General features: G+C 48.2%; 1 long non-coding RNA gene across 1 annotated transcript in view; it reads right to left on the bottom strand.

Annotated features, from left to right (window-relative positions):
- Positions 1-27,589, bottom strand: part of LOC126203446 (uncharacterized) — a 455,238-nt gene extending 427,649 nt beyond the window's left edge. Inside the window, exon 1 of the long non-coding RNA XR_007540265.1 lies at positions 27,443-27,589. This is a non-coding gene — a long non-coding RNA (uncharacterized LOC126203446). The remainder of the gene's footprint in view (positions 1-27,442) is intronic.
- Positions 27,590-27,926: the final 337 nt, after the last annotated feature.

Below are 27,926 nucleotides of genomic sequence, written 5' to 3'. Positions count from 1 at the left end.
CGACAATGTCACCTACTGCCACTTTCGAGAAAGCCCCTTCTCCTTCGTTAGTGTCCTTGCCAATCTCTATAATGTCATCCTCTGTGCCGGCTTCTGCCGCGACCTGTGGAAGGCCCACCGCGTCCTCTTTATTCCTCAAACCGAACAAACCCCCTTCCGTCGCCTCTTCCTACAGTCCCATCTGCCTCACCTCCGTCTTCAGTAAGGTCTTCGAATCCATACTATCCCATCGTATCCATCAGCACCTGAATCAACACCACCTCCTCCCCCTTACCTAGTGTGGCTTCCGACCCTCCTTCTCCACCGTAGATCAACTCCTTAACCTCGTCCACCTACTCTCCCTCCAGCTTAACTCCCGTCGCTCCGCCATTTTTGTTTCCCTCGACCTCCAAAATGCCTATGACCGCGTCTGGCATCCTGTTCTCCTCTTTAAACTCCAAACCTACGTCCTGCCTACCAATTTTGTCCGTCTGGTCGCTTCTTTCCTCTCACGCCGTCCATCCTATGTCACCATCCACAACACCAACTCGTGTATCTTTTATCCCACTACTGGCGTCCCCCAGGGCACTGTCCTCTCCCCTCTCCTCTATCTCCTGTACACTGCCGATATGCCCAAGCCACCCCCACCTGTCCACCTTCTTCATCGCCTTGCTGGCTCTCTATGCTACCCTTCAACGGTCCCAATGCACACTCCAAACCCACCTGGACAAGTTCACCACTTGGTGTAACCAGTGGTTCCTTCATCTCAATCCCTCCGAAACCCAGGCAATCATCATAGGCTGCACCACCTGCTCCTTCCGCCTCCATGATTTCTACTCACCATTTATGGTTGTCTCATCCAGATCATCCCCACCCTGAGATACCTTGGCTTCACCTTCGACCATCACCTCACCTGGACCCCTCACCTCCTGACCATCCAGTAGAAAGCCCATTCCCGCCTCTGCCTCCTGAAACGCCTGTCTGGCTGGACATGGGGATTGCATCCTTCTACCATCCTGCAAACTTACAAATCCCTCAACTGTCCTATCCTATTTTATGGCAACATTGCCTGGATCCCTACTTTTACAAGGCCCTCCAATTCCTCAAACACCATGCACTCCACCTTGCCTTCCGTATCTACCTTCCATCCCCCACACGGCTCCTGTATGACCTCTTCCCTTTCCCCTACTTCCTCCTTTTCCTCCATCTCTGCATCCTTTACACTGTCCACAGGCTTGATCCCCCCCACCCCCTGGTTTCATCCTTCCTCTCCACCCCCCTTCCCTCCCCAGCCTTCTTTGGCGCGCTCCCAACCCATCTCCCCCTCTCCTCCTCTCCCTCCCTTCTTCCCTCCTCCCCCTCTTCTCCCTTCCCTCCCTTCTTCCCTCCTCCCTCATCTGTATGCCCTGGCAAATACTCTCTGCTTGCTCATCGTCATCAGTGTACTTTGCCTGTGTTGTGTTTGTTGCTATTCTCCTGTGCGTCCAGAGTTGTGATTTTAATTGTGTGCTGGACTTGTACATAGTGTTATTGTCACTGGTTGTTATGTGCAACGTCGTCCGTCGATACTTTTATGATACAGTGTGTTGTTTTGTTTGTGTGTGCTAATTTTTTACAGTTTTCATATGAATTTCCCAGCCTCCCCCTTTTTGTCTGTTCTCTTCCGTGCTGTTCCTCCTTGGGTGAAGTTGAGGCGATTCCCACCATCTTTTCCTCCATACAGATGACAAGACAAATTCGTTGGCGTTCCGCTTGACCGACGAGGGAGAGCCACAAAGGCGGCAACGTACTTAGCAGCGTTTTCAAACGATAGTCTTTTGATTTGGCGGGTAAGATAGCGTGAAGATGCTTTCAGACGATACTAGAAAGTTTTCTGTCCTCAAGTTCTGGTGCTGTTAGAATTCCCTGCTTTTTGCAGTCACTCTTATTGGCTTAATGGGACGCTGGACAGCACCCACTATAAGATTTTTTCTCTGGGCTCAGCGTCCAGCGGGGGATGCTAAGTTCGGGAGCAAGATACTGCTGTCCAGGCTTCGATGGCCACAGACGTTTGAGTTAGAACGTGGTTCTAAGTGAAAATTCGGAATGGAATTTATAAGTTATCTTGCCTTCAAACTTGACGACATCAAAGACCGAAGGTGTAAGGAATGGGTCACTATATTCGTGTTCCTTTCAATAATGGACAGACTGTCCATAAATATTTAGGTGATTTCAAGGTTGAACATTAATTATGTATTTTTGATGGTAACATTTGTTTTTCCTTGCTACAGATCTACCAAGGGAATCCATGAAGTTTCTGTACAGCTGTGTGTCATTCAACACTTATGCTACAATGAGCGCCGTGTGAGCTGTGTCATAAAAATGGTTTCCCCCAGAAGAAAGCTCAATGTGTTGTGTAGCTAGCAGACCATATCACCGATTACTGCACAGCGAAGCTTGTGTCCCATTATGGAAAGAAACCACATATGGTCAAATTAATCAGGACAAAGATGGAAACTTTTTTCACAAAGGGACCGGTTTAAAAACGGACAAGCAGCAGCAGAATATATGTTCCGGAGGAGACTGTGCAGGCAATTTAAAACGCGTTCACGAGGTTTGCACAAAAATCGATTAACCTACACTCATGCTCATAAATTAAGGATAATTGCAGAACGTGGTGCCATACAACATGGCACTACACAAAACTGGCGCTATTAGCATACGCACATAGGGAACACACACGACACAGATCAGTAAGTCCACGGTGTTGGTGAAAGGTTGAAAAAACCGTCCCGACACACATGCGCTACAAAATGCCACTGTTTCCTGCGCATGTACCCCGACATCAGTATGGGATATTATCACCATTCTCACGAACACAGGCCACGCAACGGGTTGGCATACTCTGGATCAGGTGGTCGAGCAGCTGGTGGGGTATAGCCTACCACTCTTGCAGCCGCACGGGATTAGCCGAACGGTCTCAGGCGATGCAGTCATGGACTGTGGGGCTAGTCCCGGCAGAGGTTCGAGTCCTCCCTCGGGCATGGATGTGTGTCTTTGTCCTTAGGGTAATTTAGGTTAAGTAGTGTGTAAGCTTAGGGACTGATGACCTTAGCAGTTAAGTCCCATAAGATTTCACACACATTTGAACATACCATCCTTGCAACAGTGCCTGTCGGAGCTCCTGAAGTGTCCTAGGGGTTTTAAGACGTGCAGCATCCCAGACGTGCTCGATGGGGTTTAGGTCTGGAGAACAGGCAGGCAACTCCATTCGCCTGATATCTTCTGTTTCAAGGTTCTCCTCCGTGATGGTAGCTCGGTGGGGCAGTGCGTTTTCATCCATCAGGAGCAGGTGGGACTCACTGCACCCCTAAAAGGCGGACATACTGGTGCTAAATGACGTCCCGATACACCTGATCTGCTACAGTTCCTCTGTCAAAGACGTGCAGGGGGTGCACGTGCACCAATTATGGTCCCACCCGACACCATCAAACCACGACCTCCATACAGGTCCCTTTCAAGGACATTAAGGGGTTGGTATCGTGTTCCTGGTTCACGCCAGATGAAAACCCGGCGAGAATCACTGTTCAGACTATATCTGGACTCGTCCGTGAACATAACCTGGGAACCTGTTCCAATGACCATGTACTGTGTTCCTGACACCAGGCTTTACGGGCTCTCCTGTGACCAAAGGTAAGAGGAATTCACATTGCAGGTCCCCGGGCGAATAAACCATGTCTGTTCAGTCGTCTGTAGGCTGTGTGTCTGGAGACAACTGTTCCAGTGGCTGCGGTAAGTTCCCGAGCTAGGCTACCTGCAGTACTCCGTGGCTGTATGCGGGCACTGATTGTGAGATGTCGGTCTTCTTGTGGTGTTGTACACTGTGGACGTACCATACTGTAGCGCCTGGACACGTATCCTGTGTGCTGGAATCGTTGCCATAATCGTGAGATCACACTTTATGGCACACGGAGGGCCCGTGCTACAACCTGCTGTGTTTGACCAGTGTCCTTTGAGCCATTTTCTACACACAGTCACCATTAGCACATCTGAAAACGTCTGCACACTTATTCGCTGCACTGTACTCTGACATGCACCAACACACCTCTGCGTATGTGGACTGCTGCCAGCGTGGGACGACGGCAGGTCAAACGCACCGCATGGTCGTACGCCGAGGTGATTTAAATCCGCAAACCGCCCACCAGAGCATTATTTCACCATGTATCAGCATTATCCTTAGTTTATGAGCATGAGTGTAGCTTCGCTGAAGCTTAAAATGCCAAAGAGTAGAGTACATAAAGTTGTTCGCAAACGTCGTAAATTGTATGCGTACACAGTCCAAATCCTTCAGGCAATACAACAATATGGTCGCCAAGAACGTGAAAAATTAGCAGTGGACATGCTGAACCGTTTGGATGAAGACAATGATTTCTTGAAGGGTTTAGTTTTTCCGATGAGGCTACATATTATGTTTGTGGTTCAGTTAACCGCCATAATGTCCGGATCTGGGTATCAGAAAATTCTCATGCAGTACGAGAACACGTTCTGGACAGTCCAAAGGTTAATGTGTGGGTTAATGTGTGATCGAGTGATTGGTCCATTTTTCTTCCTTGAAAACAATGTAAACGGATATGCTTACCCAGACATGTTGGTGATTATGCTGGCCTCCAGCTACAGGATACCCAAGACACTATCATCATTCAGCAAGATGGTGCTACCCTACATTGGGAACTTAAAGTCCACAATTTTTTTCATGAAGCCTTACCCAAAAAATGGACTGGGGGGGTCAGCCAGTTATATGGCACCCGCGACCACGTGACATTACCAACTTAGGTTTCTTTCTGTTGCGGAATTTGAAAGGTACTGTGTACAGAACAGCAGTTCCCGATATTGTGATATTACAAGAACGTATCAGAGACGCCATTGGCAAAAGCACACCACGCGTGTTGTAGAATGTGCGGCAGGAGACTCAACACCGGCTTGATACACTACTGACCAATAAAATTGCTACACAACGAAGATGACGTGCTACAGAAGCGAAATTTAACAGACAGGAAGAAGATGCTGTGATATGCAAATGATTATCTTTTCAGAGCATTCACACAAGGTTGGCGCCGGTGGCGACACTTACAACGTGCTGACATGAGGAAAGTTTCCAACCGATTTCTCGTATACAAACAGCAGTTGACCGGCGTTGCCTGATGAAACGTTGTTGTGATGCCTCGTGTAGGGAGGGGAAATGCGTACCATCACGTTCCCGACTTTGATGGAGCCTATCGCGATTACTGTTTATCATATCGCGACACTGCTGCTCGCGTTGGTCGAGATCCAATGACTGTTAGCAGAATATGGAATCGGTGGGTTGAGGAGGGTAATACAGAACTCCGTGCTGGATCCCAACGGCCTCGTATCACTAGCAGTCGAGATGACAGGCACCTTATCCGCATGGCTGTTCAAAAATGGTTCAAATAGCTCTGAGCACTATGGGAGTTAACTTCTGAGGTCATCAGTCCCCTAGAACTTAGAACTACTTAAACCTAACTAACCTAAGGACACACATTCATGCCAAAGGCGGGATTCGAACCTGCGACGGTAGCGGTCACGCGGTTCCAGACTGTTGCGCCTAGAACCGCTCGGCCTTACAGCAGGCCCGCATTGCTGTAACGGATCGTGCAGCCACGTCTCGATCCCTGAGTCAACAGATGGGGACGTTTGCAAGACAACAACCATCTGCACGAACAGTTCGACGACGTTTGCAGCAGCATGGACTATCAGCTCGGAGACCATGGCTGCGGGCGGCAGGAGTGGCCGAGCGGTTTTAGGCGCTTCAGTCTGGAACCGCGCGACAGCTACAGTCGCAGGTTCGAATCCTGCCTCGGGTGGGGATGGGTGTGATGTCCTTAGGTTAGTTACGTTTAAGTAGTTTTAAGTTCTAGGGGACTGATGACCTCAGAAGTAGAGTCCCATTGTGTTCAGAGCCATTAAACCATGGCTGTGGTTACCCTTGACGCTGCATCACAAGAGGAGCGCCTGCGATGGTGTACTCAACGACGAACCTGGGTGCACGAATGGCAAAACGTCATTTTTTCCGATGAATTCAGGTTCTGTGTACAGCATCATGATGGTCGCATCCGTGTTTGGCGACATCGCGTTGAACGCACATTGGAAGCGTGTATTCGTCATCGCCATACTGGAATATCACCCTGTGTGATGGTATGGGGTGCCATTGGTTATACGTCTCGGTTATCTCTTGTTCGTATTGGCGGCACTTTGATTAGAGGACGTTACATTTCAGGTGTGTTACGATCCGTGACTCTATCCTTCATTCGATCCCTGCGAAACCCTACATTTCAGCATGATAATGCACGACCGCATGTTCCAGGTCCTGTACAGGCCTCTCTGGATACAGAAAATGTTCGACTGCTGCCCTGGCCAGCACATTCTCCAGATCTCTCACCAACTGAAAACGTCTGGTCAATGGGGGCCGAGCAACTGGCTCGTCACAATACTCTAGTCACTACTCTTGAAGAACTGTGGTATCGTGTTGAAGCTGCATGGGCAGCTGTACCTGCACACGGCATCCTAGCTCTGTTTGACTCAATGCGCAGGCGTATCAAGGCCATTATTACAGCCAGAGGTGATTGTTCTACGTGTTGATTTCTCAGGATCTATGCACCCAAACTGCGTGAAAATGTAACCACATGTCAGTTCTAGTATAATATATTTGTCCAATGAATACCCATCTATCATCTGCATTTCTTCTTGGTGTAGCAATTTTAATCGTCAGTAGCGTATTTTGCGTGTAAGCAGGTGTGAACATGTTGAAGTGAGTTAAATGTTGAAGTGTTTTACCTGTATAAAAGGTTCGAAACTTAACAAATAGAGATATATTTCTTATATTACATGTTTCATATATTGTATGTAGTAAATAATACATTGTTTTTTTATCAGGGTAAACATTTATGGACACCCTGTGTTACAATCATTTTGTGTGAAGTTGGCGATGTGGATCTTGTGTTAGCCACGTACAACACATCTACTCAGACAAAGAACCAGTGGAGCGTCTGGTACACACTCTTTTATTTGATTTCTCAAAGCACTCACCCTTTAATATTTCTAGAATAGAAGTCGAGTGATTCTGTACGTGCTGTAAAATTCAGTCGATCGCCATGTGGTCAAGGAATATTGTTATCTCAGCCGTAGTTTGCGATGATAAAGTGTACTTTGAGCTGTCAGTTAAAAGAATGCCGATTTCCCCTACGTCATTTAGTTAATTCACGGCTACACTGTAGACAGTCGGACTTAGTGATGAGACAATTTGCCTTCTTAGTTTCCGTTTGTGCCGATCCCTTTTGTTGCGTCGATGTTCACTTTCTCGATGTTCACTTTCCTATCGCAAATCAAATCAACTCCCCAGTGTGTCATGAGGCTATCCCATGCTTTCTTGACAGATTTATGTGATGGAAACTTTTCGTGATATCAACCGAGCGACAGCTTAGTGTAGAAGCAACATTTCAACGAGTTTCCTTCACGTCATCTTCAGGCGCAGTGCTGGAAAGTTATGCTTTATAGATAGTGGACCACAGCCTCCTCTGTTGAGCGGCTATTAGACAGAACTGTCGCGTTCCTGAGGAAGAGAGTGACGTCTGTGGTTTTGATGGTGGTGGTAGTGATAGAGGTGGTGATGGAGAAGGAGGGAGGGAGGGGAGTCCTAGCGTCGACTCCAGGTGCTGTCTGTCCGTTCTGGCCGCCGCTCTCAGACTTGAGAGCTCTTGACTAAACTGTGCGAGCGCCCCGTCCATGGAACAACTTAACTGAAAAAAGCAGACCTGACTGGCTGACAGATTCATTATTTGCTCGTAGTTCAACAGCCATTTTGGAACTCATTACCAAAAACTATCGGAACGACACAACTCCCTTGTGTACAGTAAACCGAAAAATGTCCCTTACTTGAGCTGCTCTTTGTTGCTGCAAATACTTTTGTCTAACTCCTGGCCAGACTCGCAGGCAGTATTGTAAACTCCAGTCATCAGTAGCTCTGTTTGATCTCTGACTGGGCCTAACGTCCCGCAGCTTGTATCGGAAAACAGGCAAGAAATTTATTATGAATATTTATTTTTCGAGCTAATAATTAATACTGTGTGACCACCCTCGCTCAGTAGCTGATCCTGGGGTGGATGCCAATTTTTACTGGACACAGATGATTTTAGAGATATTAGGGGAGTGTGACGTAAACAGGACAAAGTGACTTACCGTAAATATTGGGCCTTTGTCGTTCTTTCGAACAGGAATAACATTAATTGCGTATTAGCAAGAGAGGTCAGTAGATTCACATAAGACTATAGTCTAATGTTGTTAGCGGTAGTTATAGCAACAACCACAGCATTTTGGAGGTACAGTTGCTCCTCGCACAATGGGGGTAGTATTTGGCCGATAGGTAGCTTGCGTGTTGGAGCACGAGGTAAGGCAAGGTAAGGTATGGTCGGCGGGACTGGCGGCCGGCTGGGCAGGTGTGGCGGCGCAGCGGTTGTGGCCGTGGCCCGCGGGCGTCACGAGCGCCGCCACGGCCCCGCATTAAATTAATTTCCTTTCGCGGCTCCGGGGAACCCCCGGCCCCAGTCCGGCCCCGTGATGAATGGCCGGCCCAGCCTCGCCGCGCATGCGCCTGTGCAGCGCGTGCGACCGCGGGTCCACACGACCGAGACTAACACGCCGCCTCTCCGGGGCGTTGCGTGGCGAATACACGCGTCGCCACGCACGCCAGGCCGAGACCTACACAAAAGACCGCCGGGCCCGCGACGACGGCGCGCCGTCACGAAGATTCTGCGCGCCGATCTGTGCGGAGGCGCCGACTTGGCTCTCTAGCGAGGGGGAGGCTGTGTCTGGTTCTCCAGAATACAGTGGCTGCGTTGTGGAGAGCAGCTACCATTGTAACACCGAAGAACTCTGCAGACATAGATTCGGATGACCCGAAAACATGTAGGTCCACATGTTTCACTGCTGTGTATGCAGTTACACAGCGATAGCTGCAGAGGCCTCCACCAGCCAGCAGTCTCCAACCGTTACGTCATAAATTTCAGATCAGTCATCACATAAATGTCGCTCGCCGGCCGAAGTGGCCGTGCGGTTAAAGGCGCTGCAGTCTGGAACCGCAAGACCGCTACGGTCGCAGGTTCGAATCCTGCCTCGGGCATGGATGTTTGTGATGTCCTTAGGTTAGTTAGGTTTAACTAGTTCTAAGTTCTAGGGGACTAATGACCTCAGCAGTTGAGTCCCATAGTGCTCAGAGCCATTTGAACCATTTTTTAAATGTCGCTCATAATCGGAAATTTTCTTTGCTCAAACGAATTGAAGGGTTACGTTTTTGAAATTCCGTCATTCCCCCTTCCTCCCACCTTCTCCCCCCTTCCCACCCTCACCCATTACGTCGCAAAGGTGAGAAAATGGCTCGAAGGTGGCTACAGCTTTCTTCTACGAGGTGAGGCAAATGAAAGTGGCCCAAATGAGTGGATGCAACTGGACATAGAATGAAATTTTCACTCTACAGCGGAGTGTGCGCTGATATGAAACTTCCTGGCAGTTTAAAACTGTGTGACGGACCGAGACTCGAACTCGGGACCTTTGCCTTTGGCGGGCAAGTGCTCTACCAGGAGAGCTTCTGTGAAGTTTTGGAAGGTAGGAGACGAGGTACTGGCGGAATTAAAGTTGTGAGGAGGGGGCGTGAGTCGTGCATGGGTAGCTCAGTTGGTAGAGCACTTGCCCGCGAAAGGCAAAGGTCCCGAGTTCGAGTCTCGGTCCGGCACACAGTTTTAAATCTGCCAGGAGGTTTCACAACTGGACATTTATGTATGCACACAACCACACCCCGTGACGCGTAAACTACGTGTACGCCCACCACGTGATCCAAACTACACTCCTGGAAATTGAAATAAGAACACCGTGAATTCATTGTCCCAGGAAGGGGAAACTTTATTGGCACATTCCTGGGGTCAGATACATCACATGATCACACTGACAGAACCACAGGCGCATAGACACAGGCAACAGAGCATGCACAATGTCGGCACTAGTACAGTGTATATCCACCTTTCGCAGCAATGCAGGCTGCTATTCTCCCATGGACACGATCGTAGAGATGCTGGATGTAGTCCTGTGGAACGGCTTGCCATGCCATTTCCACCTGGCGCCTCAGTTGGACCAGCGTTCGTGCTGGACGTGCAGACCGCGTGAGACGACGCTTCATCCAGTCCCAAACATGCTCAATGGGGGACAGATCCGGAGATCTTGCTGGCCAGGGTAGTTGACTTACACCTTCTAGAGCACGTTGGGTGGTACGGGATACATGCGGACGTGCATTGTCCTGTTGGAACAGCAAGTTCCCTTGCCGGTCTAGGAATGGTAGAACGATTGGTTCGATGACGGTTTGGATGTACCGTGCACTATTCAGTGTCCCCTCGACGATCACCAGTGGTGTACGGCGAGTGTAGGAGATCGCTCCCCACACCATGATGCCGGGTGTTGGCCCTGTGTGCTTCGGTCGTATGCAGTCCTGATTGTGGCGCTCACCTGCACGGCGCCAAACACGCATAGGACCATCATTGGCACCAAGGCAGAAGCGACTCTCATCGCTGAAGACGACACGTCTCCATTCGTCCCTCCATTCACGCCTGTCGCGACACCACTGGAGGCGGGCTGCACGATGTTGGGGCGTGAGCGGAAGACGGCCTAACGGTGTGCGGGACCGTAGCCCAGCTTCATGGAGACGGTTGCGAATGGTCCTCGCCGATACCCCAGGAGCAACAGTGTCCCTAATTTGCTGGGAAGTGGCGGTGCGGTCCCCTACGGCACTGCGTAGGATCCTACGGTCTTGGCGTGCATCCGTGCGTCGCTGCGGTCCGGTCCCAGGTCGACGGGCACGTGCACCTTCCGCCGACCACTGGCAACAACATCGATGTACTGTGGAGACCTCACGCCCCACGTGTTGAGCAATTCGGCGGTACGTCCACCCGGCCTCCCGCATGCCCACTATACGCCCTCGCTCAAAGTCCGTCAACTGCACATACGGTTCACGTCCACGCTGTCGCAGCATGCTACCAGTGTTAAAGACTGCGATGGAGCTCCGTATGCCACGGCAAACTGGCTGACACTGACGGCGGCGGTGCACAAATGCTGCGCAGCTAGCGCCATTCGACGGCCAAAACCGCGGTTCCTGGTGTGTCCGCTGTGCCGTGCGTGTGATCATTGCTTGTACAGCCCTCTCGCAGTGTGCGGAGCAAGTATGGTGGGTCTGACACACCGGTGTCAATGTGTTCTTTTTTCCATTTCCAGGAGTGTAGTTCAGAGTGTAGTGCGGGTGTTTCAGTGTGAGTGGAGCAGCGCAAAAGGGACGATGGTACCCACAGTGGAGCAGTCGATGTTCGTCGTGGAACGTTACGTGACAACGAACTCGTGTAAACGGTGTGGTCATTTGTTTACTGATAAGTTTAACATATCAAAGTGCCACCAAAGAGAGCCATGCAGCGCAAAATCTAAAATGGTGTGAGATACGATCTGTTTTGAACAACTCAAAAAACATTCTGAAACGTGTCAAGAAGTGAATGGTGGTCACTTTAAATATGTACTGTAGTCAGGTTAGTACTCTAGTTCCTATCCTCTGCTGTTTCTTTGTACCTTGGAACACTGTTTTCCGGACACTTTTATCTGCCCCACATTAACGATGGTGCAAAAGCGTGGCGTCCTGTGACGTCACCCTGAGACTCGACAACACTTTAAACAGCAAGATGTCCATAAATGTGAGAGAAATGCAGGAACTTGGAAGCTCATGTGAGGTGTGAGTTAATGTTAATACTGTGGTACGACAAAAATCCGCCTCAGTTGCGAAATGTTACTAGCCTTACTCAGGTTTCAACTAGAGTATCCTGTCTTCTTCAGAAGCATAAAATAAACTAATACAGGCCAGAATAAGGCACGGTCAAACATAAAAAGCTGAAGTACCGTGGTACCATTTCAAGCTACGTTACTTAGCTGAGGAACAGCCCCGGCGCCACTTCGTGTAAAAAGCGGTCGGTTGGTACCTGTTTAAAAGGGGCCTCATTATGGGTCTCCATTTGGAAGGCGGGTCGAATAGTGCCGTATCCGAATTTGAGGAGCATGCGGAGTTGACAGTCGCTTGACGTTGAATTGAATTGTAACGTGGAGGCAGGCATGCTCGTCACCAGGTTGGCTCTGCGCACTATGGGACTTAACATCTTTGGTCATCAGTCCCCTAGAACTTAGAACTACTTAAACCTAACTAACCTAAGGACATCATACACATCCATGCCCGAGGCAGGATTCGAACCTGCGACCGTAGCAGTCGCGCGGTTCCGGACTGAGCGCCTAGAACCGCGAGACCACCGCGGCCGGCTCGTCACCAGGTGTCCAGTCAGCCACATCTGACCGTCACAAGGGAGGTAGTATGCACCAAGCGCATCGTAATCCATTTCACATCATAGTTTGTCATCCGAGAGCAAAGCCGTCGACTCCAACGCAACATACTGTAAAATTTCGCACTATTACTCGGAGACTAGCAGCAGTCGGACTACAGAATCATCGTCCGAGGCGTAGGCTGCTGTTAATACCGCAGCACAAACGGTTGTGTTTGTGATGGTGACATTACTGGGACTGCTCGGTTGCCGATCGATGGTGTTCAGCAATTTACTGCGGTTCTGCACAGCCCCCGATGGCTATAGTCGGCGAGTATAGCCCCGACCTGGGAAAATGATTCAATTTCACAAATTTTGTGAGAGGCAAAGCGTTGTTATTCCTTGCGTCATGGTGTGGGGTGCCGAAGTATCACTTCAGATGATAATGATGATGATATTTGGTTTGCGAGGCGCTCAGCTGCATGGATATCAGCGCCTGTACAAATTCGCAATCGTTTCACTGTCCAAACTCGCCACTTTTCCCGAATGATAATGAAATGAGGAGGACAACACAAACACTCAGTCCCCAGGCGAATAAAATCCCCGATCCTGCCGGGAATCGAACCCACGATCCCGTAATCCAGAGGCAGCAACGCTGGGCACCAGACCATGAGCTGCGGACTTTGACTTCAGGTCGCGGCTGGTAGTGATTCAAGCAGTTCTGACGACTCAACACTACGTTACGGAAATCCCGCCTCCCAACGTGTTACCTTTCATGAGAAAATATCATGGTGCCACTTAACAATAGGAAAATACTCGTCCAAACTTGGCCTATATCTCTAGAAGCTGCCTGTGTAGCGCTGAGGTCCTCTCACGTCCAGCAAGATCCCCAGGTCAGTTTCCAGTAGGATCATACCGCCAAGTTCTTTGTAAATTTGATTTCATTTTGTAATCGCTGAAATAGCATCCTATACCATTTCAACAATTGAAGTTTCTGAGCCGCGTGCGGCTTGTGTTCATCCCATTTATTGTTTTCCACCTTCTTTTACGGTACAGCCGCCTCGTTTTCTTATTCCGTTTACTGGAGTCACTAACTTGTGCCTTACTTTCCCGTGAGTGGCAGCAGCAGCGCTTATCGATAAGTGCACTGTCGTACGATCTCTGGAGCGACCGACAGTATATCTGGGTCGTCGTCGGTCTGGAAGTCAGTTGGAGACGGACCAGGAGGGCAGTCGGGCACGGAGCAGCGTCAGGGACGGAGCGCCAGCGAGGTGCTGACAGACAGTACTTGCCGATCGCTGGGGCACGCATGCACTAAATGGCTCTGAGCACTATGGGACTTAACTTCTGAGGTCATCAGTCCCCTAGAACTTAGAACTACTTAAACCTAACTAACCTAAGGACATCACACACATCCATGCCCGAGGCAGGATTCGGACCTGCGACCGTAGCGGTCACGCGGCCTCAGACTGTAGCGCCTAGAACCGCTCGGCCACTCCGGCCGGCGCACGCATGCACTGTCCGTCGGAAGAAGAATGGAGCAGGAACGACCGCTGGTTGGTCGTACGGTCGGTCGTCTCATCGGACGACGTGTATTTAGTCTTTTGACTGTTTCCGTGTGTGTGTGGGAGTCGGTCGGTTGGGGCAGAGCAGCGAGGTAGCCTCTGTGGCGCGTAGTCAGGCCGGAGCCGCTGGCGGTGTGCACGCGCGGTTGGAGTTGTGATGCGCCTCTTGGGAGGATTACGAAGTTCGTCGCCCACCTATCCTGGACACTAAAGTTGAGTGCTCACTTAACCTACTATCAAGCCTCAACTGCTGTCACATCTTTTCGTTTGATCCTGGTTGTCGCTTCCTGGGAGATTCCAGTGAGCAACAACGTGGGCGCATTGCAAGTCAGCTAGAATTCCAGCTGTCCTGCCTGCGTGGTGTTGAACTTAATTTAATTCATTCCTTAATTAATGAAGTGTACCAGCAGTATCTTCTGCCTTGTGGCTGTTGACTTTTCGCTTTCCTGCCCTGAGCGTTGATGTAGCTTTCGGCAGTGTATTTTCCTGGTCGTGTTGATGCTGTCCAGCACGGCATGTAGTTCCACAGCTGAGAGGTTGTTGGTAGCTTTGGGTGTTTATTCTGACTTGACTGGATTGGGCACCAATATTCAGAACATTGTGCTATTGACATCTTGTCGTTTTGATGGTCGAGTGGAGCGGAACTAATCTTGTTGGTTGGTTTGTCGGTTGGCTGTCGGTTGGGTTGCCTTCTGATTAAGAGGCTGTCGGTCTGGCTGCCTGTCTCATCTAAAAGTGCGTTAATGTTACCTTCGCAGGCCGAAGCTTCTGCGCGCCTCTCCTTTCATTTTACATAGTGATTTCCTTTTTAGTCTTAAGTACTCTGTGTGGCCTTCAGCCGAGTTCTAGCTTATTAAAATTGCAATGTTATTCTTCTTAGGCCTTAAGCCGTAAAAAAAAAAAAAAAAAAAAAATGCTGCTTGCTTAGTATGTGGCCTTCAGCCGAGTTTTCAGCCTTTCAAAATTAAAATTGAAAATTCCTTGTGCCTAGGCCTTAAGCCGTAAATTGGTTTCAAGTTGGTATGTGGCCTTCAACCGAGTTTCCAGCCTTCTCAAATCAGAAGTTGAAAATTTTGGCTAAGCCTTAAGCCGTAAGAAATATATTACAGTTTTTATGTGGTCTTCAGCCGAGTTTTCCAGCTTAAATTAAAAATTGGAAATTTCTTTGCCTAGGCTTTAAGCCGTGAGATTGTTTGGGTTTCGTATGTGGCCTACAGCCGAGTGTTATGTGGAGCATCTTAAAATAAGGCCTTTAGCCTATTTTAGTTGAAATTTAGAAGCTCTTCTCTTTAGGTCTTAAGCCTAAAATAGTTTTCTGCGTGGTGTGTGCCCTTCAGCCGAGTTTTAATCTCTCTTAAATTAAAAATTAAAAATCCTTGTCTTGCGCTTAAATTATGAAATTGTTATTCTTTGGTATGAGGTCTTCAGCCGAGTTTTACACATATTTTAAGATAAGGCCTTTAGCCTTTTCAAATTCAAAGCTCTTCTCCCTAGGCCTTAAGCCGTTAAATTGTTTTGTTGATATGCGGCCTTCAGCCGAGTTTTCAGCCTCTTTAGATTAAACACTGAAACTCTTTGTCTCGGCCTTAAGCCGTAACACTGTTCTTGATTAATGTTAGGCCTTCAGCCGAGTTCTATGGGAAAAATTTAAGCTAAGGTTTTCAGCCAATTTATATTAAAGATAAAAAAATGTTTTTCCAAAGAAGTGAAACCTCCAGAAGAATTCCTGTACAACAATTACTTTGGCGTTGTGCCTTGGATTTTCGATGTGGCCTTCAGCCGATCTAAAGTAAATCAAAGGACGTCTTTCGTTAAAATCTTGAGAGATTTGATTCTTGCTTGTGCGATTGTCTGTTTCAAGAAATAAAGTTATATGTTGAACGCAACTGACAGTAACTGATTTTGGCCCCTTTGACAAATATAACCTCATCCGCTCTGTCCTGCTAGCCCAGGGATTTCAGTTTAATATGTTTCCTCTTCCCCTTCTGCATGTTTCACTTGTTTGTTTCGATATTTTAACTGATGTCAGTATTTTGCAACCATGACTGGAGGATCTATATTACTCACATCTGTAATCACATCCGTTATTATATTTTGGGTAACTACATTGTCCTTCCAGTCTACGGATATTTCATCTAGGCCTCATAGCTTCCATTCCAGGTAAAGTACTGCTTGTAAAACTCTAGTTCTTTCAAGGATCTCAGTGATATTGATGGAATGTCGTCTATTCCAGGTTCCTCATTTCGACTTAAGTGTTTCAGTGTTTCGTCATATTCTTCTTGCAGTTTCTCATCTCAAAGGATAGAATCTTAAAATTACGTGGAATATTTACGTCATTGCTTATAGGGTACTGTTAGATGCCTCTCACAAGCTTCAAGAACTTCCAGAGCCGTGCCAGGCAGGTATATCCTGTTGCCAGCCTACGACTGTTTCCACCGAACAAATTCTAAGAGTATTTCCAATTGCAGCTCTTAAAACTGCCTTCCACTATATAAACTCCGTAATTTCAGTACTTAATTTCACGATATAAATCTGTGGCCCTCGGAAAAATTTGTCACAGTATAAGCTCTTTTCTGTTTAAGCCTCTCTTCTTCAAAATGAGCTATTTGCCATCAGGGATAAATAGATACTTCCCTACTTAGACTTCACAGAATAAGGATTTTGCCCTTAGATTCATCAATATTCAAAGTTAGTTTTCCACATGAATTGGCGCTTCTGCTATGGTAAGTCCTAGTCTGCTGTACCTTTTCTGCACGAAATTATCCGGACACTTATTGGTCCTATTGGTGGAATCTATTATAGGGAGTCTCCACCCTTTGCCTTTATGACGGGTTGAAATCAGCTGCGGACACATTCAATGAGCTGTCTGAGTGTCTGTGGAGAACAACATTCCATCCTTCCACAAGATCCGAAGCCAAAGTAGATAGAGTTGTTGGACGCTGGGTTGTTGTTGTTGTGGTCTTCAGCCCTGAGACTGGTTTGATGCAGTTCTCCATGCTACTCTATCCTGTGCAAGCTTCTTCATCTCCCAGTACCTACTGCAACCTACATCTTTCTGAATCTGCTTAGTGTATTCATCTCTTGGTCTCCCTCTACAATTTTTACCCTCCACGCTGCCCTCCAACACTAAATTGGTGATCCCTTTATGCCTCAGAACATGTCCTACCAACCGATCCCTTCTTCTAGTCAAGTTGTGCCACAAACTTCTCTTCTTCCCAATCCTATTCAATGTCTCCTCATTAGTTATATGATCTACCCATCTAATCTCCAGCATTTTTCTGTAGCACCACATTTCGAAAGCCTCTATTCTATTCATGTCCCAACAATTTGTCGTCCATGTTTCACTTCCATACATCGCTACACTCCATACAAATACTTTCGCCGGCCGTGATGGCCGAGCGGTTCTAGGCGCTTCAGTCCGGAACCGCGCGACTGCTACGATCGCAGATTCGAATCCTGCCTCGGGCATGGATGTGTGTGATGTCCTTAGGTTAGTTAGGTTTAAGTAGTTCTAAGTTCTAGGGGACTGATGACCACCGCAGTTGAGTCCCATAGTGCTCAGAGCCATTTGAACCATTACACAGGATGACAGTTAAAATTATGCAGGCGTACACGATACCCCAATCATTCTATCGGATTGCCACGCGTTTCCAGTCATCTACTGTCCTGTTGTATTCACCGTTTACAACACTTCAAGCGTCACTTAGCGTTGACAGCAGAAATGTGCGGCTTATGGAGAGCAGTGCTTCCTACGCAGAGTCATTGTGCTAACTGTACTGCTGATAGGACTTCGCAGCTAGCGAGTGATTCCTTTCGATCATATCAAGTATCTCTTTGCAACCACCTTCCGCAATACTCAACGATCTCTGTCCGTCATTGCATGAGCTGTGCCTGATCTTTATTTAGCTGCCCTTTGAAATTTTTGTTTAAACTCAGCTGTCATGTTTGCTGGAGAAAAAACTTTTAGTGACTCCATGTTCAGGCACTAAACTTTATTTACGCATATCAGGTAAACTCATCTTCAGAATATGAAAGGAGGTAAATGATGCCATGCCATTTGTATGATACCCTTTACCTGCTTTGACATTCTCAAAATGAGTTTACTCGAAACGCGTAAATAATGTTTAGCTGTTGAACATCCATAGTAGCAGTTTATCAATAAAAATCTCAAATGTATCAAATGACTGAGTGACTCTTAGATCACTTTATGTCACACCTTAAAATTAGTTGTGGTTGTTTCTTCGCGTGTCCATTTCACAGTCGCCTCACCAACAGTCGACTTGGACTTCTTTAGGAGTGTTGAAATATCTCTAATGGATTTGTTATTGAAGCGACACCCAGTGACTGAAATGGTTCAAATGGCTCTAAGCACAATGGGACGTAACATCTGAGGTCATCAGTCCCCTAGAATGTTCAAATGGCTCTGAGCACTATGGGACTCAACATCTTAGGTCATAAGTCCCCTAGAACTTAGAACTACTTAAACCTAACTAACCTAAGGACATCACACACACCCATGCCCGAGGCAGGATTCGAACCTGCGACCGTAGCAGTCCCGCGGTTCCGGACTGCAGCGCCAGAACCGCTAGACCACCGCGGCCGGCTCAAGTCCCCTACACTTAGAACTAATTAAACGTAACTAACCTAAGGACATCACACACATACATGTCCGAGGCAGGATTCGAACTTGCGACCGTTGCAGCAGCAGTGTTCGGTACTGAAGGCCCTAGAACCGCTCGGTCACAGCGGCCGGCATCCAATGACTAGTTCACGTAAGAAGTCCCTGAGCTCTCTGACCCGTTCTATGTTATTGGCTTTATACTGGCAACACAACAGCCCGTGCCTTTTTTTATACTCGTGGGAGCGCCTCTCATGACGTCTGGTTGTCATTCCCGCGTTACACAGGGGTGTTCCGATACTTCCGATGAGATGGTATACACTTCCATTACGACTGCTTCTGTGAAATTCCAAACTGAAATGTTATCTCGTGGCAAGTTGTGGCGTTACTGTCAAATGGTTCAAATGGCTCTGAGCACTATGGGACTTAACATCTGAGATCATCAGTCCCCTAGGCTTAGAACTACTGAAACCTAAGGACATCACACACATCCACGCCCAAGGCAGGATTCGAACCTGCGACCGTAGCAGCAGCGCGTTTCCGGACTGAAGCGCCTAGAACCGCTCGGCCACAGAGACCGGCGGCGTTACTGTCCTAGACGTTTCAACAATAGCCACTTAGAAGGTCAAAGTGCTAACTTCACTGCAGCAGGTGTCATGACAATATATGTAATATTATTTGTGTGACACTTGTCGGAAAATGGCTGTGTTGCAGCGAGGCAACATCAAGTATTTTGAGTTCTCCGTCGTTTGTATGCGAGAATTCATCGAATTCCACCATGAATACCGAGAGGCAGGTTCTTGATCGCTCCTCAACGACAATGACCCAGCCTTCAACGTGAAGACTATGTGTGCGTTTCCGACCAGCAAATAAATCAGTCTTGGATCGGCAGCCGTATTGTCCGGATTTGGGCCCAGCCGATTTCTTGTTCCCCAAACTGAAGTTGCCGATGGAAGGACACAATTTCGACGCAGCTGAGGACATCCAGAAAAACTGTACTGCAGTACTAAATGGAGTTCCAAAAATTTAGTAAACCCTCTGTTTCAAACGATTTTAAAAACGATTTTAGCTGTGTGCTGATTCGGGGAGATACTATTTCGAATAAATACAACGATTTTGTGAATATAATCCACGACTTTTATTTTTCATAGCCACAGACCTAATGGAACTGGGAGACACTGTGTATGTAAGAAGTGTCCTTTGTTCATACAATGAAGGCTTTCACGACCAGATGGTACTGTTGTTGATAGTTCTTCCGGGTTATATGGCCGTGGTCCATGGAATTCTTCTATTCCCAACGTTTCGTCCAATACTACGTTGGACATCATCACGGGTATGGCTGCTCCTGCTGAGTCCTGCCGGCAGGATTCAGCAGGACCAGCCATACCCCTGAGGATTTCCAACTTAGTATTGGACGAAACGTTGGGAATAGAAGAATTCCATGGACCACGGCCATACAACCCGGAAGACTTTGTTCCTTTCTATAGTGACAACAGATAGCTGACGACCATTGTTGTGCTGAGGGTGAGGCGGAAGGCGTCGAGGCCACATCAAGAGGTCCCGCAGGGGGCCGGACGGTCCGCCTCCGCGTGCCAGCCGCCCTCCGCCGCGCCTCGTGCGTGCCTGGCGCTGCCCCCGCCCCCACCTCCGCCCCCAGCGCCGCCGCCTCAGCGCGCCTGCACCCCCGGTCGCGGTGCCGCCTGCGGTGATACGAGCCACCGCGAGCAGCACGCAACGCCCACTTTAATTAAGCGGGCCTCGACATCAGTTTTATAACCGCAATTTGGCCGTGGCGAGGGGCCCTTGTCGGGCCGGGGAAATATTTTAGCTGGGGGCACGCGGCGTTTAATACCACAACAAGGCGGTCTACGTGGATGGCGGCGTCGGCAGCGGCGGCAGAGGGTTGGTCTCAAATTACAGGGTGCGGCGGCGCTGGCGGCGCGCAGACGGACTGGCGCCAGTGACAGTTCAATCCTTGGCGGGCCGCGCGCTGCCGCGGGGGGAATCCCCGAAGCCGGACCGGCCGACCGACCGAACCGGCCGTCCCGCAAAGGGGTAGCAGCCGGGCCCCGCGAGCGGGCCCTCATTACGGCATCCGACGAAATTGGGAGACAGGAACGAACGGTGGGCAATTTGACCAGCTCCGGACGGACCAGTCGTAATTTGGGGAGCAGCTGGCACCGTTTCTTCTACCACTTTACTTCTTCGGCGAGCGTTTTAGCACCACAACGTAATGGCCCCAAATGATTCGGAAATGCGGACGATTACCGGGACCCACGAAGAAGGATGGCGGTTTTACACTGCAAAACACGTCCTAAACGGCGGACCTTCCTTTGCGGCTCGGGCAACGTGCCACACTTTCTTAAGACACCACGTAAATACAGGGTACACTTGGAAAGATTGTTACCATTTTATCACAATAACACGGGCTGCATTTGGAGAGACTGTAACATTTTATTACAATAACACTGATGAGCGGAGCACAAAAATGCCGCTAAAGGACCTTTTCCGTCCGCAGTCCCTACGATTTCCAGAAAAAACTGCAGTGCTGATAGTCGACGCAAACAAGGGTGTGATTTTTGAAATTTTCCCGGCGAATAGAATAGCCCTGTATCACTCTGACAATTCCCCAAATCGACGAAGGGTCTCCATTGCACCTACCTAAGACAAGTACACTCACATCACTGAAAGAGACGACACCGTGGATAAGAGCTTCGCTACAATCTGTGTGCTATTTTCAGAATGAAAAGCAAGTGCAGAGTTCGATTTCAAGTCTAACACACAGTTTAAGTTCATCGCGAAATTCCACAATAGAGTAAATGTCATTGCATTCTTATATTTATTGAAAGAGAAATTTGAAGTTTAATTTCCCCAGTAAAGCGACCATGTGTGAAACACAAACTCTAAAAAGTTGTAGAGGGCACTATGAAAAACGCTTACGGAACTAGTCTTCGGAGAGAAACAAGGCGACTACTACAGATGCTGTTTCCGTAAGTCTGTTTTCACTGTGCTGTCTTGAAGCCGCAATTAACTGGTAGCAACTAGAAGTTAAGAAAGACTTCCTCTCGCCATTGTTTGCATATTAAATAGCTTATAGAAATAAAACAGATTAACCGCAGACCACAGGAAGCATTTCACTAGCTGTATTGATCACAATCTGTTGTCTGCTTCCGAATCGTCGACATTTTCAGGTCTGTAACAGGCATTTATAAAAATTACTCATTGCTAAAATTTGCTGATAAGGACAGAATATTTTAATGATTATCAACAAGGTGATGTGCACCGACACCTTACCTAGCTACATCATGTTTGACATGTGTATATGTCTGTCACACGTGGCACCTTTCAGTGTGGTCAGAGAACCAAGAATCGTGTATTCAGGTATCCAAGTCGCTACTCAGCTGGTGTTAGCGAGTTTATGGAACCAAATGTGAATAATTAGTAGTATCGGAATGACAACATGATAGAACAGGGGACCCTCCGTATCGCAAACTCCGACGACAGAGACGAAGATAAAAATGTGAACCGTGGGTCGCCTACAGAATGCGATAAATCACAAATGGAAGATCTACGAAGGACCACTAAGGCGTACATACTAAATACCCCGAATTCCATTATAAAAGGAAACTACCGCTGTCACTCAAATTCTGGTAAAACGGGTGCCACAATATTGTTGATACAGATAACGTACCGGCGGCAGCAGGTGTGGTGTTCAACTAGCTCGGACTGTAACATCTGACAGAAGGGCCGCGATACAGCAGATCACTAGCTACTGGACCGAGCGAGGTGGTTAGCACACTGGACTTGCATTCGGGAGGACGACGATTCAACCCCGCGTTTGGCCATCCTGATTTAGGTTTTCCGTGATTTCTTTAAATCATTCCAGGCAAATGCCGGGATGGTTCCGCACGGCCGACTTGCTTCCCCGTCCTTCCCTAATCAAATGGTTCAAATGACTCTGAGCACTATGGGACTCAGCATCTGAGGTCATCAGTCCCCTAGAACTTAGAACTACTTAAACCTAACTAACCTACGGACATCACACACATCCATGCCCGAGACAGGATTCGAACCTGCGACCGTAGCGGTCGCGCGATTCCAGACTGTAGCGCCTAGAACCGCTCGGCCAACCCGGCCGGCCGTTTTAAGTTAGTTTAAGTTAGTTTAAGTAGTGTGTATGTCTTGGACACTGATGACCTCAGCAGTTTGGTCTCTTTAGGAATTCACACACATTTCAAACAAGAGCAACCCTTCAGCAAATAGCTGCAGATTTCAATGTTGAGCCATCAACATGTGTCAGCGTCCGAACCATCCAATGAAACATCATCGATAGGGGCTTTCGCAGCCGAAGGCCCACTCGTGTACCCTTAATGACAGTGAGACACAAAGCTTTACGTCTCGCCTGGGCCCGTCAACACCGACATTGGACTGTTGATGAATGGAAACATGTTGCCTGGTCGAACGAGTCTGGTTTCAAATTGTGAGCGGATGGACGTGTACGGGTTGGAGACAACCTCATGAATCCATGAAGCCCGTATGACAGCAGGGGATTGTTCAAGCTGGTGGCGGCTCTGTAATGGTGTGGGGAGTGTGCAGTTGGAGTGATATGGGACTCCTGATACGTCTAGATAAGACTCTGACCGGCGGCACGTACGTAAGCACCCTGTCTGATCACATGCACCAATTTATGAACATTTTGCATTCCGACGGTCTTGGGCAATTCCAGCAGGACAATGCAACACCCAACAAGTCCAGAATTGCTACAGAGTGGCTCCAGGAACACTCTTCTGCGTTTAAACACTTCCGCTGGCCACCTTACTCCCCAGAAATGAACATTATTGAGCATATCTGGGATGCCTTGCAACGTGTGGTTCAGAAGAGATCTTCACTCCCTCGTACTTGTGCGGCTTTATGGACAGCCCTGCAGGATTTACGGTCTCAATCAGCTTCAGCACTACTTCAGATATCAGTCGAGTCCATGGCACGTCGTGTTGAGGCACATTGGCGTGCTCCCGGGGGCCCTACAAGATATTAGGTAGGTGTACCAGTTTTTTTGGCTCTTGAGTGTATCACATACCCTTTCAACTAGTGACGTTACATTTCGTTCGCCCCCCCCCCCCCCTTCTGGGTGCGTCACTTATTCTGTCAGACAGTGTCTATAGTGCCAGCGGCCTTGCCGGAGTGGTAACATCAGTTTCCGCCAGATCAACTACGTTAAGCGCTGTCGGACTTGGCTAGCGTTTGGATGCGTGACCTTCTGAGTGTGTTCAGTGTGTGGCATGCAGGGTGCACACAGCCTTTGTGAAGCTAACTAAGAAGTTACTCGAACGAGAAGTAGAGGCTCTAGTCATAAAAACTGACAACGGCCGGGAGAGACGTATGTTGATATCGGATAACAACGGAGACATATTGTGAACCACCGTACAATACAGAGACATCCTCTGTCCCCTGGATTCGAGACTCAGGATTCACACGAAGGGCACGAGCATACAGTACGTCGTCAGGAGGCACTGAGGTCAGCAAAGGGACAGGATATCTCCACAGAAAACCTAATTTAGACGAATAGTGACCATCAACGAAGCGACTACGTTTGAGTATTCGTGTGGTGACTTACCCTTGCCTTTTTTTTTTTTTTTTTTTTTTTTTTTTTTTTTTTTTTTTTTTTTTTTTAGTCGTGAGTCTTTTGACTGATTTAATGCGGCCCACCACGAATTTCTCTCCTGTGCCAACCTCTTCATCCGTCCCTGGAGGGGTACAATTCTGGACAATACCAAAAATTTATGGGGACTCAAACGGAAGCCATGGTACGTCTTCCAGCTGCCCTCAGCGCAGAACGAGAAAAAACCTCCTTACGGACCGCGTATACCCGCTTGTTTGCTTACAACATCGCTCTCGAGTACTACGAGAGACGTTCTGTTAATTCTTCATGACCAGACAAGAAAGTGCTTGTCTGAGCCGTGAGGTCCTTTGACATTGACGAAATGTGGGTCATCCTAGGGAAGCATGTGATCACCTCGGAATTGGCTCAACCAAATCTCCATGAGTTGTTGAACAGTAATCGACCAGCATGGTTGCCCGTCGTTGCTTGTGTTTCGTGGCCACGCCACAAGTCACCACTGGTTCCATGGATAAAGGGTGCTCTACACGCCACTTTTGAGGTGTTTACAATTCAGTTGCTTGTCACTAACAGTTACTGGGGAATTTTATCACTGACAATAAATTTAAAAAATGGTTCAAATGGCTCTGAGCACTATGGGACTTAACATATGAGGTCATCAGTCCCCTAGAACTACTTGAACCTGACTAACCTAAGGACATCTCACACATCCATGCGCGAGGCAGGATTCGAACCTGCGACCGTAGCGGTCACGCGGTTCCAAACTGAAGCGCCTAGAACCGCTCAGCCACAACGGCCGGCGATAATAAAATAGAAAATATCCTTAATACATGAAAATAAAAAATTGTAACTATTTGTTTTCCCTCTTTGCAGTTTAGCAAAAGACAGAAACAATTTTGGTACCTCCGTCGAATTTTTATGCTAGTAGTCTAGTATCTAATGCTTAAAAAATGGGTCATTGGAGCAATTTGGAAATATTTACGGCACCATTCTGACCAAGAATATATGTATCTCGCTGTAACGGTTAACTAATCATGACCTTGAGTGAGCTAGTTTTATCACATTTGAGAACAGTCGGCTTGAAAATCCTATCCTATCACCACTGTTCACGCTTTTTTTGGTTTTCTAATTCATGATTTTTTTTCTCTTTCTGATCTGCCTTGAGTTAGTAATAGCTTATGACCAAAACAAAACCAAGGCTAATTAACGACTGTTGTACCTGAGGCCTTGTTGCAAGCTTCCACGCTGTTACCATGTGTAAAGGAACATGGGAGCAATATTAAGTTTTTTAACCGCACTAAAAGCGTCAGACTTGCATGGAGGTGCCATTCTGGTTAGGCCACACCGGTAGCGAACTGAACACTGACGTCCTATCACAAGCGGCTTCCTCTAGCTATCTGCGTGACGTAAGAGGCATGGCAAGGCGGGAAATATGACGGCAGGGACCACGCCCCCGTCTAGTATCCACGGACCACGAGACGTCTGCCAAGGCCACAGGACATATGTTGCTAGGCATTACATACAGTGGTCCATACAAATTGCTGGACAAAAGTTATTACTAATCAGGTTAATTATCTCAGGCAACAGGTTATGATTTGTTCCTGTTTGGTTATGGATGTAGCCAGTAAGTTATACCAAGTTTACGTGATGGTGACGCACTGAATAGAAACCTTAGTTTATCTGATAATAGTAATAATTTAGACAAATTAAGTAATTAAAAAGGTCAAAATAGCCGTGAAAACTAGCTTTCTGCAGCAAGAAAAGGCGGTTATTGTTTACAAAACAAATATTTCTGTGCTTGGCAGCGAAAGATGACCTCACAAATAAACTTGTTAGATATAGCCTGCTCCATGCTCTGCGGAAGAATATCGGAACACCAAACTGAAAGAAAATTCTCACCAGATCTCTCATCATCTCCGATCATAGACAGGAATTTTTGTAAACTGAAAATTACCTTCTACATTATTCCCAGTTGAGAATCTGTAAGATGTATGGTTTTTTTTTTCTTGTGGTTTTGTGGCACGCATTTCTATCTCTCAAGCTGTCAGAGTGGTAACAAATGACGCTACTTTACGAATTATTAACTGAAATTTGTCAAAAACAGCAGAAGAGTGACTAACGGACGGATCAAACAAAACAAGTTCGGCATCTGTTAATGATACTGATAAAATGCTACTCAGTAATACAAATAGGAAAAGTGAGGGTCCAAAGATGTAACGTAGTTGGTCATCAATGTTATCAGTTTCCAGTTGGCTGATGACTGAATACTAAAATACGGAGCTACTGACACCCTTCGTCTCCTGTCAGAGGGATACTGAAGGAACGGGTTTCAAATGCCAGTCCGACCGTGCTGCCTAATATTTCCTGCTCACCTCGATCAGACGTTAAGCTCCATCTTTCCTTTCTTTCTAAAGGGACGGAAGGGGGAGTGGTTGACGCACACTGAGGACACGCCCACGTGACCTACTGAGAAACGTGGAACTCGTTGGAAACTGGTGATGACATCAATGGCGACACTGATTTATTAACAGCCGTTTCGTGTCGAACGGGTCTACATTCTGAAGCACACTGGTGACGTTTGAAACTTCATGTAAACCGTCACGAAGTTCAAAATATCGGCAAGGTTACTACTCTCGGAAAGTGGGCGTATGGATAGTCGAAGACAACAACACGGGAGTGGTTGACGTACACTGAGGACACGCCCACGTGACCTACTGAGAAAGGTGGAACTCGTTGGAAACTGAAGTGAGATGGCATCAATGGCGACACTGATTCATTAACAGCCATATCGTGTCGAACGGGTCTACATTCTGATGCACACTGGTGACGTTTGAAACATCGTGTAAACCGTCACGAAGTTCAAAATATCGCCAAGGTTACTACTCTTAGAAAGTGGGCGTACAGATCTATATGGATACTCGAACACAACAACACGTTGGTGTCTGAAGGTAGGTGGAGTGGGGCTGAATACAGACGTAATCATTACGTCGCTAATCCACTTGCGAGACATCTTGTAAACTGTCACTAAGATCAAAAGGCCGGCCCGGGCACTACTCTTGGACAGTGGCGGTACATGTCATAATGGATACGCCAAGACAGCAACCTATTGGTATTTGACAAGTGCGTGCGGTAATGCTGAATGAAGGCGTAATCGTTACTATGCTAATGTACTTGCAGCAAAGCTGATAAGTCTAGCTAGTGCGCATGCGGGACTGAGAGAGAGAGAGAGAGAGAGAGAAGAGAGAGATGAACGGCGCCGCGCGGCGTGACTAGGACTCACGTGAGGCGGGCGGCGAGCGACGTCACTGCGGGGGGCGGCGTCGGCGTCGGCGTCGGTCCGGACGGCGGCGGCGCCGGTTCTGGCGGAGCCACGGGCGACGACGGTCTTTGCATGCTAAAGCCACGCGGCGCACTGCAGCGGCCGCCGGGCGCGTCTCCCACCTCGCCGGCGCAGCCAGCCTGATCACTATGCAAAAGTATGAATGAGATACGGGACGCTGCGCCGCGCCGAGCCCAGCCGGGGCCCGGCTGCTACGGCGGCGGCGGCGGCGGCGGCGGCGGCGACGGCCAACCCGGCGGAGCGCGCGCCGAGCCCGGCCCAGGCGCGGCATTAGCAATTGTAATGAGTTACTACGCCCGCCGAAAACATTGACCCACCTCGAGCAACAACAACATTGTCTGCATAGTAATGGCCCATGTGTGCCACTAAAGGGGACAGACTGCTCGCCGCGGCCTAGGTCAGGGAGAAGGCGGAGGAGGCGCGC

This window comes from Schistocerca nitens, chromosome 9 (genome assembly GCF_023898315.1).
Source record: "Schistocerca nitens isolate TAMUIC-IGC-003100 chromosome 9, iqSchNite1.1, whole genome shotgun sequence".
NCBI classification, from domain to species: Eukaryota; Metazoa; Arthropoda; class Insecta; order Orthoptera; family Acrididae; genus Schistocerca; species Schistocerca nitens.
The sequence above is the reverse complement of the archived record's forward strand: the minus strand, read 5'-3'. Positions and strand labels throughout refer to the sequence as shown.